Source organism: Lepidochelys olivacea, assembly GCF_965140295.1.
Source record: "Lepidochelys olivacea isolate rLepOli2 genome assembly, chromosome: 2".
NCBI classification, from domain to species: Eukaryota; Metazoa; Chordata; order Testudines; family Cheloniidae; genus Lepidochelys; species Lepidochelys olivacea.
Genome location: NC_140412.1, coordinates 60,345,894 through 60,364,317, shown reverse-complemented (window position 1 = coordinate 60,364,317; position 18,424 = coordinate 60,345,894). Strand labels below are relative to the sequence as shown.

General features: G+C 37.5%; 1 protein-coding gene across 4 annotated transcripts in view; it reads left to right on the top strand.

The window, feature by feature from the left end:
- The window catches only part of SULF1 (sulfatase 1), a 177,168-nt gene that overhangs the window by 18,518 nt on the left and 140,226 nt on the right, over positions 1-18,424 (top strand). For all 4 annotated transcript variants that reach the window (XM_084618082.1, XM_084618081.1, XM_084618078.1 and 1 more), the window contains 2 exons: positions 9,474-9,532; positions 11,266-11,357. The gene's annotated coding sequence lies outside the window, so the exon portion shown is untranslated. The remainder of the gene's footprint in view (positions 1-9,473; positions 9,533-11,265; positions 11,358-18,424) is intronic.

Below are 18,424 nucleotides of genomic sequence, written 5' to 3'. Positions count from 1 at the left end.
GAACTTCACACGGCTCTTCATGTTATAGCATTCGTTTCTGCACATTGATTATCACCCATCATTGATATCGGCAGTGTTTCTCTTCCCCCTATTGCGTGGTGCCTGTTCCTTCGGCAAACTCTGTGTCATGGTATTTTAATCCTCAGAAAAGTTGCTTCTTCTATGCCTTTATTGTTCTAGTATCCTTAATTTTAAATTATGTAATGAATGTATACATGAATATACATTACTAGCATTTATATTGAAGAAGGTTATTTTTAGCTGCCTTTTAATTACCTTCCCTCTACCTCTGACTAAAGGGTTAACCAGTATAGCTTGGATTTATTAATTTGGTATATAGCTCCTTTTAAGAATTTTTTACCCACTAATTTAATAATTAGTCTAGGTAATTTGATTTTTCCAGTGAGTCAGTCTGCTGATTTTCACCTGGTTGAGTCAGCTCATATCTATTCTGCTTTTCCCCAAAAAGCTCCTGGTTGGCTGAAATTAAAAACTTTATGAATGGCATCAGCTGTTTGTCAATTTATTCTCTGCTAAGCTTTTCTTAGGAACATACTAATTCTACCAGCAGCTGGTGTTGTCTTAGAAAACACAGTTTTTAAGTTCTCCTTTCTCTTTATTTCAAGGCAAATATGGGATTCGCTGTGTTCGGGAGAGAGAATGATTGCTTGAGACCCAAGAGGTTAAAGAGAATGAGAGCCAGGAGCATCCTGGGTTTTAATCTGAGATAAACTGCTGATTTCTCTGTGACCTTGTGCAATTGATTTGACCTCCTTGTGCATTATTCACCCCATTTAGAATATTGGGTAAAAAACAGTCTTCATTGAAAACCAGATTCCACATCTGAGCTTCATTTCCCTGAGTAATAAAAAGTGACAGGTTGTGGAGAGAAGGAGAATTGCACAGATCTTCTAGGATTGGTTCGTTTGTGATATTTATTTCAAAATTTCAAACACTCATACTAACTGCATGATATAAGCTTTAATCCTGGAAAAAAGCAATCATTCTCACGTTGTTTTTGACCTTTTCACTGAATTGACTGGCCAGGAAGTATGTCCTTAATTCAGTGGTTCCCAACACTGTATTTATCTGTTCTTAATTTACTGCATAGCTTCTTATTCACTCATTTCCCATCTTTTCATGTCTTCTCGCTGGCATCTAATACATGAATAATAGTGGCCAACACAGTTTGCTTAGCTGCTTGCTGTGCAGTTCACTTTTACTGTAACTATAGCTGCTTTTTCTTCAGCTGTCACTATTTCTGAGGCTGACCTTATGTATGCTGAAAAGACTTAAAATCACTGTAAACCAATGCAGACCCCCTAAATCACTTACACTGGCTTAACACTTACTTAAATAGGTTTAGCTAAATTCAGTAACTTACTGAGGCAAGCTAGAACTGATTTTAAGTGAGGGTTAAGCCAGTGTAGGTGCATCTACACTAGGGATTTGCACTGCTTTAACTAGATCAATTTTAAATTAAGTTGCATCAGTTTAGCTAAATTCCTCCATCTTCTAGCCTAGTGATTAGGGTACTAGCAGTGAGGGACCAAGTGCTAATTCCCTGCTGTGCCACAGACTCACTCTGTGACCACAGGCAAGTCACTTAGTCTTCCTGTTCCTCAGTTCCGTACTTCACAGGGCTATTGAGTGTAATTACATGTAAGATTGTGAGGCGCTCAGATATTATGGTGATGGGGGCCATAGAAATACCTTTGAGAGAGAGGCTGATCTATCTCAGTATGTCAGGTTTTTTGTGACTTATTCTATTTTATTTGTTTCTAGAAATCATTGCCAGTTGGGTGGCAGGGGTCTCAAATTATCCTGAAAGGGCTGGGATAAAATGGGGGACAAAGTAGAATAGGCGTATTTCAAATAATTTATATTGAGTGTGGGAGACCAGGCTCTAGAATTTTGACAATGGTAGTTTAGATACAATGTGAAAGTATATGATGAGCATACATGTTCCACCAAGTCATATATCATGTGCCAGAAGAACAAGATTTTAGCCAGAGATATTGTGTGTGTGTTTTCTGGCATCTTGGTGGGGCTAACCACCACCAACAAAATTTCAAGGGACGGGAGCTGTTAACAGTGTTACAGCCTAAAGACCAGAGGAAGACTTTGCAGTGCATCAACTAAAGGTTAGAATAAAGAAAGCAGAAAAGCATGGGTTGTAAAAAAGAAAGAATCTTGAAATATTAAGTAACTTCATGTCGGTGGGCTAATATAACTCTTGCTTTCCACTCCGCAGGGTAGTCCAGACTTTGCTGCCTGCAGATGGGCAGGATGTGGAAAAGTTGAATGTTAGTGAATGAAGTCATTTTACCATTATGTAGTAAAAAGTGAAGTGCACATTCACGACCAGAACAACAACAACAATCCTTAAATATTTATGTGCCCAGAGTTGGGAAAATTTGTACTAGTTTTAGCTTTTTGGAATTATTTTAGTTTGGGATTTCTTCTCTTCTGATTATAAGCCAAACCTTCATTTGATTCCTCACTACGTAGTTCGTACGTAGTTATGAGAGACGCTGATGAAATGTGGCAATGTTGGGACAAATTATGGAACATAGCTAATCCAGATTTATAAACATTGGTAAGTAAATTTTAGTAAAGCTAGAAGAAAATCAGTTTTTTACTGGGGAACATCATAATGCTCCTAAATGTGTATCTCATTAGACTCATAACCACTTATTGTATGTTAAAAACAAAATTTCAGTTGATTATTAAAACAGATTTGCTTTGTAATAGATACAAAGCCATTACATAACTGTTTAAACCTCAGTAAATATGTTACAAATGTTAACGATTTTTGGGCTAACATAAAGCAGAGGTCTTAATTAATCTAAACAAAATAAATGCATAGGAAAATCAGTTTAAAGTATGTTTTCAATTTCAGAAATAACTCCTTGTAGATTTTCCTTTATTTTTTCACATCTTGAGTCTGAAACCACCCAATAAGATTTTCCAAAGCACTGAGAAAGAATGTCCTGGGAGAAGTATCTTTTCCATTCACATTCATGCTGCCATTTGGTCACATTTCAGCCCATGGAAAATAACTATTGTAAATATGATGAAACTCCTTCTAGCAGTTCTGACTTAATGGTACTGTAAACTCTTAATAGAAGGCAGAGCTCTCTGATGTGTCTATGGGATATTTAAGAGGGTGAGGTAATATCTTTTATTGGACCAACTTCAGCTGGTGAGAGAGGGAAGCTTTTGAGCTTACACAGAGCTCTTCCTCAGGCTGAAAGCTTGTCTCTCTCACCAACAGAAGTTGGTCCAATAAAAGGTATTACCTCACTCACCTTGTGTCTCTAATGTCCTGGAACTAACATAACTACAACAACGTTGCATATGGGATATTTACCCATTTCCATTAATTAACATAAAAAGATAGTGACATTCTAATAATGTTGTGAAATAGCCTTCTCATTATTTATGATTAACCTTTTTAGTTCAAGCACAAAATGTGCTTACTTTTAAAACAGAGAGGCAAACTTCCGAGTCAGTAGTTTCCTTTGCCTCTCAAATGTTTTAAATTGCTGCTAGACTGTCTTTCTGTTTATAATGCTTTTTTGATGCACTGATTTTTATGCTACTGTGAATTAAATCTTTATGTTGCGAGGGAAGGTGGGGAATTCAGAAGAGGCAGGTTGCAAACCACAATGGCTTTCTTGTTTTAAGTATATCCTGAGACTTAGGAAACCCTGCATTATTAAACCTCTTCTTTTCCTTTCTAAAGTATCATTTTCTCTAGTTACTGTCTTTCACTAAACAACAAACCTTACTTGGCTGCTGAAAAAACATATCTTCCAGAACAGTGAGGCAGATAGAGATGCTGATATTTTATCAGCTGAGAAAGCACACACATACTTGGGGGCTTATTAACCTCCATCAAGTCACATCTAAAGAATTTCCTGTTCTCCCCTCATTTATCTTGAGTTGACTTCAAAACTATTTTCTTTTCCATATTTTTTAGTCAGGACCCAACCTTCCCTACCCCAAACTGAGATAAATATATTTTTACATTCAAATTGTTTGTTTCCTTCCCCCACATTTGCATAAAAAATGCATTTAAGAATGCTTTATAGACTGAGTAGGCACATTGGTATAAATGAGCATGAATCAGAAAATAAATTTCTGTCAGGTTCTGCCACCCATATGATCACTGAGTAGTCCCTTACCCTGTGATTAATTTCATTGGAATGGTGATGGGGGACTTATAAAGCAAAGTTCCACTGAGTCTGGGTAAGGTTTCAGAATCCGGCCCTTAGTAAAGGTGTAATTTGGTAAAAATGGAAGTTGAATAATAAAGGGGCTGGCTGATCAGATGAACTGAGTTGGCTTTTGAGGGTGTGTCCTATTCCTCTTGCCTACCATTTACATTCTGCTCTCACTTATACCAGAGCAAAACTGGACTAACTTTTTGTAGTTACTCCAGATTTACACTGTTGTAACAGAAAGCAGAATTTGGGCTTTGCAAACAGAACAGCAGTTTCTGGTTTTGTCAGTAGCTAGCAAAACAATTGGAAGCAAACTTGAAGCCTTGTGCCTATGCATTTGTACGATTCAACACTATATTGATGTGTCAGGCTATCAAAATCTTCCAAGTGGAGGATCCAGATCCTCCAGGTCAAATGATATAGCAGTTTTTCAGTCAGATACACAAAATCATGAGGGAGAATGCAGTGATCAAAGGTTTTTGATCTAGAAAAAATACGATGTTTTTTGTTTCGGTGATATTCTTCTATCAGAATACTTCCTTTCTAAACAATATGAAATTGAAGTGCTGATCACATAATGTCATATCCTGCATTCTTTACTCAGGAAAAGCTCCCAGTAGAGTTAATGGACACTTTGCCTGAAGTTGATGAGTTTTACCTGAGTAAGGAATGCAGGAATTTGCTTGTTGTTGCTAAGACTAAACAGCTTCACATCCTTCCTGAGAATGACACTTATTAACAGATTTTAACATGCATTTATTTCCCCGTGAATAAAAATGAGCTGACACTTTATTAGATTGGTGCTGTAATTCTATTCCCACTGCTGAACATACTGTTGAAGGAGCTGACTTAATTTTTACAGTTTTTCTAATAAGGAATCTTTACAAGCATGACAAGTGAGTCAACTAGATAATATGCTACTGATCCTTTTCCTCTGAGTTCTGAGAGTTCTGGAAAGCCCATGAAGCATAACACGTCAATTTTAATCACTGTCGCTCTTTATTATTTTACAACTAGAAATAAAGTTCTGATTGATTTGTAGGACTGATCTATTGGCCTTGCCTGCACTAGTCTTTTTTGGTGAAATTTTCCACTATTACTTACACCAGTGCTGCTCCATAAGCAGTAGCAATGGTGAGAGCACTAATGTCCATAAGATGTTGGCATTTGATAACATTTTTCCACCTAGTCATCTGGACTGGTTCTGAATGGGGTTAAATGACATTGTGACAATGCCAGTAGCCATCAAAGTCTTGTCTACGCTAGAACTCCCAACATTATCACCACTGGAGCTGCACCAATTGAGAAATGTTAGAGGTGGAAGAGACTAGTGGTGACAAGGGCTTAGAAGAACTGAGCACCTGCAACTCCCTGAAACTTGTGGTGCTCAGCACCTCCCAGGATCAGTCCTAAAAGTAGTCTAGCAAAAAACACTGGAGTTGGACTCACCTCTCCCATTGCTGGTATTTGCAAAGTTTACTACTAAACTTACTACTTTCCATGTAATTGATCATGTTGTATTTGCAATAAGAAGTTATATTTATAGAATCTTTAACACCCCCCCCCCCAAAAAAATATCCTAGCACTTTACACAACTGTATACACAAGAGCTGTTTCACTCCAGTGAAACAACTCTGGGGTGGAATATGAAGCTGTTGTACACCAGCACGCTCCATCAGCAGAACTGTTTGTAGGAAGTAATGAGGAATAACTTCCAGTTAAATCTGTAAGGAAAACACAGGTCTTGGATTTTCATCCCATGTGAAAGACTTCACTTCCGGGATCGTGCTGAGCACATAAATTCAGCACTGATTCAGAGATGAAACAACTGCCCCTCTAATGACTCACCAACAATATCTCCCAGAGCTCCTTGGGTTTTTCTAAGAAGTTTCTCAACTATAGTTCTTATGTGAGATCAGATAAGATCATTACAACCCCTTATAGATCACGGTAGGATATTGCTGCTACTTGAATGATTAAGAGGATTCAGAATCACAGTCTGTCCCAGGTGTGGTGATATCCCAGCACATAACATACCATCCCATGTCTTACTGTTTGTTTATATGGTGCAGCAAGGGCTATACGCTAAAGCAGCAACAGAGGAGCCAGCAGCTGCTAAAGACCTACTCATCCCCAATCGAATATGTGACAGCTGCTTAAGGCCCAGCTAGCCTACAAATACTGTTTAGGCCCTGCATTCCCATATGTTGTGTGCAATACTTTTTAAATTCCTGTCTGCACTGGAGCATTGTTTGTAACCAGATTTCCTGTATTGTATACAAGAACTAAAGAGTGAAGCAGGGAACAGAAACTGAAGAAGCAAAGTGAAGCCCAGCAGCGGTAGCAGCTCCTAAAGGAAATCAGAGAACAAATTTCACAAAACACCTGCAGTGTGGAATCACTAGCTCTTCTAATGTTATATCTTGATCAACCCCTTTGTTCTCTGTTGGCAGTTACTGTACTATAATGTACATGTGGAGGCAGAAAACAGATTTATGGAAACTCTCTAAGAGCTCAGTCTAATGCCCACTGAAGTCAATGGAAAGATTCTAATTGACTTCAGTGGGCATTAGCCTAGGCCCTAAATTCTCATGTGTATATGGTTCTTTTACTATCTCTTTTCCACACTAGATCACTGTTTTTATTTTCTGTTTGCAGAAGTGTCTGCAATGTCAATGTTTCACTACTCCCGTGTTGCTGTTGCTGCTTTTTGGCTTCGCCTTTTTTATTCATCTGTGTAGCATTAGTCAGCATATGGGATAGAGTTGTAATCAGGACAGAAGATAAGAAATAATTAATCCCTCTCCAGGAAAAACATGGAAAACCTAAGTAGGGAAGGAAATGTGCCTGCAGCCATATGTGTACAGTCAACTTTTTAAAATGTGAACATGGAAGATGTGTGAGGGCAGCTTTTTAGCTATCCTCTCTCTGCATTATCCACTTTTCTAACTGCTCTTTTTTCATGACCAACTTTTCATTATTTTCTTTGCGTTTACATTCCTGGCCTTTGTGAAGCAATTTCCTTCCCAATGTACTTCTTCCAATTTGTTTCCCGTAACAACAACAATAATAGAAAAAAATACTCCTTTAATAGCAAGTTTGAAGCCAAAATCAATTTTCTGGTACTCGTGCAACTCCTCTTGATTTCAAGGGGATTTGCACTTATGTTGCTGAGGAAAAATCCGGCCCTTAAGGTGGCTGTCCACTAGGAGTGTAACTACAACAAGTGACTCTCTCAAAATATAGGCAGCCCTTATTTATTTTTCAAAATTGGGGGAATAACACTTCTACAACCTTCCCAGTTCTCTCATGTTGTGACGTTCTGTCTCTTTGCATATACTGGCTGATCCTTTGCACATACTTCAGATTGTGACTGGGTAACACACTCAGTAGAATGGCACCAGCCTTGACCTGTTTCAATCTGACCTTTCGCTACACCACAGTTTTTGTTGAGGAAAAATTGCTTGTAACGCTACATAAAATGTGATAAATCAAGCTATGTGGGAAATAGCATGTTCCACTGACCAGGGATTAGAGACCAACAATTCAGTTTATCTTCAGAGCTCTGTCTTTAACGTTGGGTGACCATGTGCAAATCGTTCAACCTATCTATGCCTCATTTCTCCGTCCATTAAATGGGAATTGAACTTGGTGCAACTCTGATGAGGTAGCTGAAAGACACCTTTTTTCCTCCCCTGATTCTGTTTTTGGGTAGGCACTGAACCAGCTGCAGGTAGATGCTAGATCAACCTAAGGACTGCTTTATTTTGTGATGCCTCCCAAGGGACCATTGTACTGATCAGGGTCAACAGAGTGCATAGTGTGCCCTGGCCCCAACCCATACATCCCTCCACCTGCATTAGGGCATGAGGTGGCTAAATTGGCTTTATGTCCCTTGAGGATTTCTCCTCAGATAGAAATTAGAGATGAAAATTACCCAGCACATTGGCTAGGCAGCTCCCCTATCAGTGAAGGATTGCTCCTTTCTGTGCATTTATTGTTGCTTTGTCCCATCTAGTTTTAAATGTCCCTTTTGCATTTTAATGATACAGAATGAAAACTCAATAGTTTGGCTATCTTTCTTCAAATGAGTTGGTAATAAAGGGTCTATAAAAATATCAAAGCAAGGTACAGTCATTGTAAACTCCTTTGTCAATTGAACATGCAAAAGCAATGAGGAACAAGTGGTTAGGCGATGTAACCACACTTTTATGTTTGAGTTTTGGGCAGAGGTCTGAGTGAGTCCTTATTTTAGCCAACCAGTTCACCTATGCGTGGTTATAATGTGGCATTTTGTGCACCATAAATGATGACTGCTGTGATTGACTTTCAGAAGGAGGACCAGATTTCCTGGAATCTTAGCCCAGCGTGATAGATCAAGAGAGCACAGTATTAAGGGTATTCACAGGGAAAAGCAGACAGAAAATCTTCAGTGGCTGCCTATACCTATGTATAACCTTAATGGGGAACAAAATGTTTTAATGTGTTTAATGAGTAGAAATCACAAATCTACCATGTTGCTCTGATTATCTTAAATATCACATTAGCATTTTCTTACTTAAATTAGAAGGTTATAGGCAGAAAATACAAAAATATTGGACACCTGAGAAAAATAATCCAGAAATAGATCTGAACATTTTTAAATCTTTCCCTCTGATTACTTTATAATTGTATACTTTTTGTCATATATATCTCTTACCCTTTCAAGATTCTGGACTTTAGTCTTTTAAGATGGAGCCTTTGCAGATTTTCACAGCTACTACGTACTTGAAAACTTAATAGCATATGCAATTTATTTTTTCTTTACTGGAAAAAGGGCTTAGCCCCAAACTTTAAGGTTAGAATTTAAAGAAATCTTGTTGTGTTTCTGTTTTGCACCTGCACTAACAGATTTAGGAAGCCACTTCCACCTACAGACACAGAGTACTATCAACATATCTCTCCCAAGAAAGGAGTTGGGGTGTAAAACAGAGACCTGTTGGTAAATTAAGCAAACTACGTTGGCAATGCATTTGCACTTAAGACTGAAACCTTTTCTCGTTGAAATTAATAGCAAAACTCCCATTGATTTCTATAGTACAGGGTTAAATCCTTCACTGGGCACAACATTCTTACTATGTTGGAATACATTCCTAATAATAATAATACAGAGACTAGCTAATGCTATCTTTTTTTCCTTGTAAGACCTTTAACTAATTGATTAGAATATTTTAATATTTTTGTTTTTTCAAATATTTATTACAGTAAGAAAAGACTGAGCTGTGGAAGAGTGAAAAAATGACCATATTTCTTTCTTTCATAAGGTAAGATTTCAAAAATGCAGTTTTCCAAGCGTTTGTTTTTAGCAAAACAACTATAAAGTAATTTAAGTTTCCAAATATTGGCAACTTCTCATTCAAATTTATCCTGACCTTCACAATCTTGGCTACATAAAAGCCAGCACTTTAAAATTCATGATCCTTTTTGATTAGCTGACATGATGAGTCATCAGCCAAGCTCTGTATGTGCCACTGTGCTGACTGTTCTGCATTAGAGAAGCTCAGGCTCCATTTCATTTCATGGCACTATATTACAGCTGTACGTGCTTCAAGACACCTGATTTCAAATTTTCTCAGATTTTTTCCCCTTTGCATTGAAAATTGGAAACTCCCCAATTTCCGTTGGGAGTTTGGCTTCTTGTTCCTAGGTTTTCTGGTCTCATGTAAGTAACTGCACATGAAGTAATGTTCCCACATGGATGTATTATTCACAGTGCTATGATCTATGCAGTTAACCACAGCTTTCCTAATGAGGATATTCTGGACCTTTCGGTAGTCCTCAAAGGGAAAGTAGATATTTATTAAAAAGAAAAGGAGGACTTGTGGCACCTTAGAGAGATATTTATTGTTGCTTACCACGGGAAGAAGAAAGATGATGAATTTAGCTCTGGTGTAAAGGATCAGTCCAGTTTCAACATAGCACACAGTTAAAGAAAAACTGCAATTGGTAGCTGTATCTGAGATGCCTAAAAACAATTTGGACTAGTTAGCACTAATGAGAGCTAGACAGACTGCAAATTATGAAATTTTGCAAATTATCAAGTAAATGAACTGACAACTATTAAAAAAAACCCCAAAGATTAACCTATGGAAAGGTCCTAGAGATTCAGAAAGAATTTAAGTTAGGTATTGAAATTTAAGAGGATTCCATAGATATTCATTCTGTAGGCTATTAGAGTCATATAAATGTATATCTTTGTATATAGATATTTGGAACCATACTTTAGAATTATACAAGAAGGTTAGAACTTTCTATTAAACTATAAAGGATGGTCCAAAAAACCTAAAATAGTAGGGATATAATTCTGTAATTTTTGTGGGAATTTCCATGTGATTTTCCATAGGACTTTTATTTTTACAACTAAAGATTATATAATTATTTATAATTTACTGTGTACTAATACTCATTGTCGCAGAGTGAGTAAACATAATTGTCTCAGTAATACTGCCTGAGACCTCACAACAGTTCATTGCTATTATGGTAAATTTTTGCTAAGAAATAGCTAGCAAATGCTATCACTTATGAATCCTAAAGTATGTACATTAGCAAAATTCTACTGTCTATTGAAAACTGAATTATCAAAATAATATTTACAAATACGTGCCACAGATGAATATCTACCGATATCTACCGATGAATAGCTCTCGTGATTCTCATTGAGATCTGCCTTAATGACTTTTCTCAACTGGAAGTCCAATCTGATGATGTGGCTCGAGACAAAGGAAATGTAGTTATGCATTTATATGTAATTCATCAGAAATGAAGATAGCACCATCAGGAAGTCAGGAAACATTCAACATTATTGTAAATTCTATTGTTTTGATTATTTTAACAATGGAAACTTACTACTTTAGGCTGGTACATCAGGGTAATTGAGCATGACTGAACCTGGTTCTGCAAAAGATAGTTTAAGTTCAGAATGAACAGGGCTTGTGAGATAATTAAAATGTATGATACACAGCAGTTTGCAATACATCTCATTTTTCCCTCTTTTCAGGTCTTGAATGTAATAACTGGACAAGACATACAGACTTCTATCAATGCTATGAAAATTAACCAAGTCATATTAGCAGCAGAAAATCTTCAAAGGTACAGAAATTAAATACTTGACCAGTAATTAATTAAACCATCCATGGCACAAGCATTTGCAGTATAGCCTAGGTATTAAGTTAGGTCAATAATTAAACTGTAGTAAATCATCTGTAGGTTCTATCCTGTCAAACTTTAAAGGTTTAAAGATTAAGTCAAGGACCCTTAATGCTATAGTGAATCAGTAAATGATTATACAAGATAGCTGAGCAATCCATATTTTGCTACTATTAACATTATTTTCAAGGCATCATAAAATTATTTCTTTTGTTCAAAAATAACGTGAACAAAATGTATGCCTCTCTAGTCCTTATGAAAAAGACATATTTCATTTTTTGAAGGCCAAGGATAGTCATGGCAAGATAAAAGGGAATTTTTTTCTGAAAGAAAAGATGTATACCAAACAAAAGTAATGGTTTGTTTTTTCTAGTTTACATGAAGTCAGTGATCATGAAAGCAAGAAGCTAATATCACTGAATGCAGCTGGCCATAGTGCAGGCAAGTGCTATGTGAGCTGTTTCCTATAGCTCTGCCAATGCAACTCAGACAAGATTTACAGTATTGTCTATTTCAAGTCCTGGATAACTGTGAGGCAGATTCTGCCTAGTACAGCAAATTGCCTGGTGGTTTTGTGATGTGGGAAAATGTGCATTAAAGAACTAGAGAGAGACTATCAAATCTTACTTCTCAACCTGCCAAAGTCAAAATACAGAACACATTTTGGGACTGTCATACAATGGGAATCACGAGATATAATGCAACAAGCTTGACATGTTCTGAGATTCATTTCTTCAGCATCAATAACATTTCCTGTCACCTCATTTACATGAATTATTACTTCTGGTGAAATAATCTGCAAATATATGTGAGAAAATAGTAAGTTTATGAGAAATAAATTTATTAGAAATAAATGTATGTCTAAAATTGAGATATCATTAGTAATGAAAGGCAGTTAGGAGAATCAAATGTACTTTACATGTGACCTCAATTGTATTTAAGTCCAATATTTGCAGAGGGATAAAGCTAGTGAGTGCATTTATTCACTAACCTTATCTTTAGTTCTTCTATCTCGCCACTGTTTATTACAGCAATAAGTTCAAGCTCAACTTTCAGATCTGTTTCTTGAACCTCCCAAAGTTCAGGGGGTTTTGGATGGAAATCTGGTTTGGAACCCATTTATATTTTAATGTTAACTAACCATGTATTTTTTTGGTAAATTTGATTGCTGGTTCCTCAGACAGCATTTCATGATACTTATAAAGAACATAGGACTATTCAGCCTATCAGATCATGCACTTGGTTGATTACCCCCACTCCCACAATAGCGATGTCTTACATAATGGAGTGACTTGTTGGCTGCTCCATTAAAATTGATGGGACAAGTTTTATTGTTTTTTTTCTTTAATTTTTATTTTTCAATAGCAGTGCTTAAAATATATATCTATAGATTCATATATAATGAGGCCAGAAGGGATTACATTGATAATCTAGTCTGTCCCTGAATTGATTCCTGTTTGCACTAGATCATATCTCTTAGAAAACCAGTCAGTCTTGACTTTAAAATTTCCAGTGATGGAGAGCCCACCAAAACTTTGGCTAAATTATTCCAATGGCTAACTACCCTCACAGTTAAAATGTTGCACCTTATTTCTAGTCTAACTTTGTCTAGCTTTACCTTCCAGCCATTGGATCATTTTAGACAATTGTCTTCTAAACTGAAGACCCATCTGTTATCAAAGTTCTTTTCCCCATGTCGGAACTTATATACTCTGATCAAAAAGAAAAGGAGTACTTGTGGCACCTTAGAGACTAACCAATTTATTTGAGCATGAGCTTTCATGAGCTACAGCTCACTTCATCGGATGCATTTGTGATGCATTTGCATCTGATGAAGTGAGCTGTAGCTCACGAAAGCTCATGCTCAAATAAATTGGTTAGTCTCTAAGGTGCCACAAGTACTCCTTTTCTTTTTGCGAATACAGACTAACACGGCTGTTACTCTGATACTCTGATCAAGTCACCCTTAATCTTTCTTTGTTAAATTCAACACATTGAGCTGGGAGGCTTGTTGCCATGGGCTGTGTAGACATACCCCTTGAGTCTATCCCTACAAGGCAAGTTTCCCAATCCTTTAATCGCTCTTGTGGCTCATCTCTTAACCTTCTCCAATTTTTCAATATCCTTCTGGAATTTTGGACAAAGTATTCCAGTATGGGTCACACCAGTGACAAATAGCGGAAATATAACCTCTGTACTCCTACTCAAGGTCCCTTTGTTTCTGCATCCAAGGATCAAAATAGCCCTTTTGGCCACAGCATCACACTGGGAGGTCGAGTTCAGCTGATTACCCACTATGATCTACTAGTCCTTTTCAGAGTCTCTGCTCCTCAGGATAGTGTTCCCCATCCCATAAGTATGACCAACATTCTTTATTCCTAAATGTATGACTTTACAGTTGACCACATTGAAACACATGTTGTTTGCTTACACCCAGCGTACCAAATGATCTAGATTGCCTTGTATCAGTGACCTGTCCTCTTCATTATTTACTACTCCCCTAATCTTTCTGTCATCTACAAACTTTATCAGTAATGATTTTTGTTTTCATTCAGGTTACTGATAAAAATGTTAAATAGCACAGGGCAAAGAAACTAGTCCCTGTGGAGCCCCACTAGAAACACACCCATTCAATGATTCCTTGTTTACTGTTTGTTTTGAGACCTATCATTTTGCCAGTTTTTAATTCATTTAATGTGTGACATGTTGATTTTGCATCATTCTGGTTTCTTAATCAAAATGGCATGTGTCACCGTGTCAAACGCTTTCCAGAAATTATTACATCAACACTATTGCCTTTAACAACAAAATCTGTAATCTCATAAAAACAAAAATCATGTTAAGATGACAAGATCTGTCTTCCATGCTGAATGTCATTAATTTCATTATCCTCCTTTAATTCTTTTATTAATCAAGTCCCGTATCAGCCATTCCATTATTTTCATAGGGATCAGTTTGTCCTCTTTAAATATAAGCACAACATTAGCTTTCTTCCCATCCTCTGAAACTTCCTTAGTGTACCAAGACTTATTGAAAATCAACATTGGCAGTTCAGAGAGCTTCTTGATCAGTTCTTTTAAAACTCTTGGATGCAAGTTATTCAGACCCGCTGATAAAATATGTAGCTTTGGTAGATGCTGTTTGACATTGTCCTTAGTTACCATTAGAGTGAAAAGTATTTCTTCATCATCATCATTTTCCTATGAATACATCATTATTTTTAAACAGAGAGATGGCTTCCATAATAGAACATCATAAGGGCTGCTTCACAACAACTGGAAAGGCTTTAGTTTTTGACAATAGTTGTGTGTGTGTGTGTTTGTTTTATTTATATGGTTTTCCCCATATACTACGTCTTCTCCTGCTTCTCCTCCTCCCCCGCATCACCTGGGGTTGGGTCTTCATGCAAACATATGCCATCTTCATCTGTCCGAAGCAGCACTAAGGTTGATCTGCTTACCATTTTCTTTGATGCAATCCATCCATCACTTCCTCGGATTTCCTCAAGGTCTGTTTCCAACCGCCCTTTTCTGTCATGCTACTTTCCCTAGGTCCTATTCCTTCATCCTCTGTGTTCAAACCAGCAAAATTGCACTTCCTGCATTTCATCAGCCACATTGCTAATTTTGACTTCTGTCATAATGCTCTCATTTCACAATCTCTCCCTTCTCGTAACTGTCTTTATTGCGCTAAGACATCTCACTTTAAACACCTGTAGGCGTTGAACCTGCTGTCTCTTTGGCCTGGCCTTTCAGTCTCAGTGGGATATGCTTGTCATACACAACTCCTGAGATGTTACTCCACACTCTTCTAACATGCCCCAGTTTGGGCTGTATCTCACTTTCAAGTTTGCCATCTCTCATAACCCAGCCACCAAGGTACTTGAACTGGTCAGTCTGGTTTAGTCATACTCCGTTAATCTTTGTATGCAGTTTCCCTGTCACACCTCTACCAACCCACATGACCTCAATATTAGTCATGTTCATTTTCATCCCATGCCTGCTTAGTTTGTCACACCACTGGTTTACTATTTCCTTCAGGTCTTCTTTTGGGGACGCCCTTATAGCTATGCCAGCTGCATATAACAGCTGCTCACCTTTTCCCATTGGGTTCTTCCTGCTGACGTAGTCCATCAATATGATAAACAGCAATAGACTGAGGGATGACCCTGGATGCAGGCCAACTTCCAATTCAGAGCTTGTCACTGCAAAATATGTTCAGATCACTGTTTTAGGTGATCTACGTAGTTCATTCACCATAGTTATTAAATCCTCTCCATGTTTTCTCAGCACTGGTGTGAGCATACTTCTGTCCACTTTACTGGATGCCTTTTCAAGGTCTACAAAAGCCTAGAAGCCATCCTGTTTGTACTCTAGCCACTTCTCTGTCACTTGCCAAATGACAAACATGGCATCTGTCCTTTTCTAAAGGTTTCTTGTCCTTTCTTAAAATAGAACTGTTCTTATTCAAGAAGGGGTTTGACCATTCTCGTCTGTATAGATTTACCTAAATTGCTTTCACTCATTATCTGGGAAATAACAAAAACTATTCATTGTGGATCACAGTGATGAAAGCACTTCATATTACCCGAAAGAAAAGGCAGGCGAAACCTTATCAATCAATCAATAAATAATTAGTAGAGATAGGCATGATATGAATCCAAAATTTCAGGTTCTGCTTTTTGGGTCAATGTCTAATAAAAGATGGATGACCAGTTTGGATCAAAGAACAGGCTGTCTCAAATCTTCTCAAAACTTGAAACAAACTTAAACCAAGTTCTTTTTGAAATCTGAAAACTCTTGATTAACTTTTTTTTGGTGAACTTCTACGCTTCTTAGTTCTGCCCAGAAGAAGAAGTTACAACATAACATGAATGATAGTTTTCATGAGGATTCCAACCCGACCAGAAGCAAAAAAATACCATAAATATTAGGAATGTGTCTTATTGGATGGCTTCTAGCCCATTTCTGCATATCCAAAAAGTTTACATTTTAGAGAGTTTTTGGATAAATATCTGAACTTTACAGTGCTTATCTGACCTGAATCTTTTAAGATTCACCCATCATTAACTAAAGTTTATTAGTGGTGAGAAACATTTCAAGAAAGTGCTTGTTTTCCCACAGATTTAAGGTCATGGTAACTCCTACAAAGAAACTATCTCATATGCTCAGTATGAGGTATGCATAAATATAATCCATATCCATGCAGGACATCAGGAATGTCTTCAGAAAGTTTATTATAAAATGAAGCGTTATCATTTAAGCTACAGTTGAAACAAGTGGAATGTTCCAACAACAGGGAAGAGACAGTTTTTTTTTTACCTGAATCCTAAACATTATGTCTCTAATGTATATAATTTATTAATAATACTTTCATCTCCAAGTTAGATTTTCTGAGACATTACCCATTGATGTTTTAACAACCAACATCAGTTAACTACTATAAGCAGTTAACACTTGAGTCAATTAACACTTGAGCCATATTTTTCAGAAATATGTTTGCGTTAGTGCACAGAAATTATGTATGCAGTAATAATTGCTCCTGCAAATGACTAGTTGGATGTGCATGTAAACTCACTGTAACTGTGCATGTAATTTATGCATCCAAATGTACACATTTTTGCATGGCTTGTTATACTCAGACTTTTTTGAAAATCTGGTGCTTGACATTTAGCTCTAATGATAGTTAAGTCATGCTTTCAAGATAGAGGATTCTAAATGTGAGTCTCTTGGAACTATTTATGAATCTTTTCCTGTATTTAAGTTGTAGCTACCATATTAGCTAAGTCACCCCCTGCCCAGCTAGTATCAGCTGCATTATTGTGCCTTGGTAGGGAATTGCTGCTATGAAGTGGCATCACAATTAAAAATAGGTGTGGTCAGATATAAACACTTTTAAAATAGGTTTTAGAGAATGCTTGAAGAAATGGATTTTGCAAGAGGATTGCCTACAGCCTCTTCCATATTTCCATTTGAATCAGCGTGTAAGAAGAATGCAGTTTTTTTTTCCAGTCACATGTTTCTACCGCCAGTAACTTGATCCAAAAGTGTCTTTTGGGGGGGGGGGGGATTCAAAATATCTTATAAGGAAGGAACCCTATAACATCATTAGGATTAGAATGATACATTCAGGGCATGGGGAAAAAATCCTGAAAATGAAATACCTTTCCCAGTTTCTGTATTAAAACCTGAATGAAAAAAACAGTCAAGCCCAAAACAAAACAAAACAAAAACTGCAGCCTACACACATAATTGTTCAGACCCAGTAAAGTTCAAAATGTGTCAGAGGGTTGCTGGTTCCTTAGGCGAGATGGACTGCAGTTCACCTCTGACAAGTTTAACTCACCTCCCCAGGTTGGGGAAATAAAGGTTATGTAATGGAGAACACATGAGCCTTATAAGAACAGCAGGAAGCTTCAGGAGGGAAAAGTGAAGGTGTGGTGAAGTCTGTGGGGATTAGGGGAGTTGCCCCAGGTAGGAGGGCTGGGAGTCTTCCTCATGCCTTAATACCAGGAGAGTTTGGAACTCAGAGCTCATGAAAGCTTATACTCAAATAAATTGGTTAGTCTCTAAGATGCCACTAGTACTCCTTTTCTTTTTTTAGAGTCAGAAGAGTGAGCTCCAGCCAGGTAGAGCCTTGGAGTGGTGATAGAATTGGGACCCAGATCTGGGAAGGAGGGCTGGGAGCTCTCTAAGGGAGTGAGAGAAACTGAACTGAGGTTGGGGTGTGGAGGGTGAGTGTGTACCCAGAGGACTAAATAAATTGGACCCTAGAAGGGGAGTGTTTAAATTACCTTTGGACTGAGGGTGTGTGGTTCTTAAGGGGCCCTAAAGAGGGGGGGGGAACAGAAGCAGGGTGCTGCAGAATGGCCTCTGGTCACAAGGGGGTGTTCAGGAGGTAGTTTGTCCTGTTATGTTTCAGAGTAGCAGCCGTGTTAGTCTGTGTCCGCAAAAAGAAAAGGAGTACTTGTGGCACCTTAGAGACTAACAAATTTATTGGAGCATAAGCTT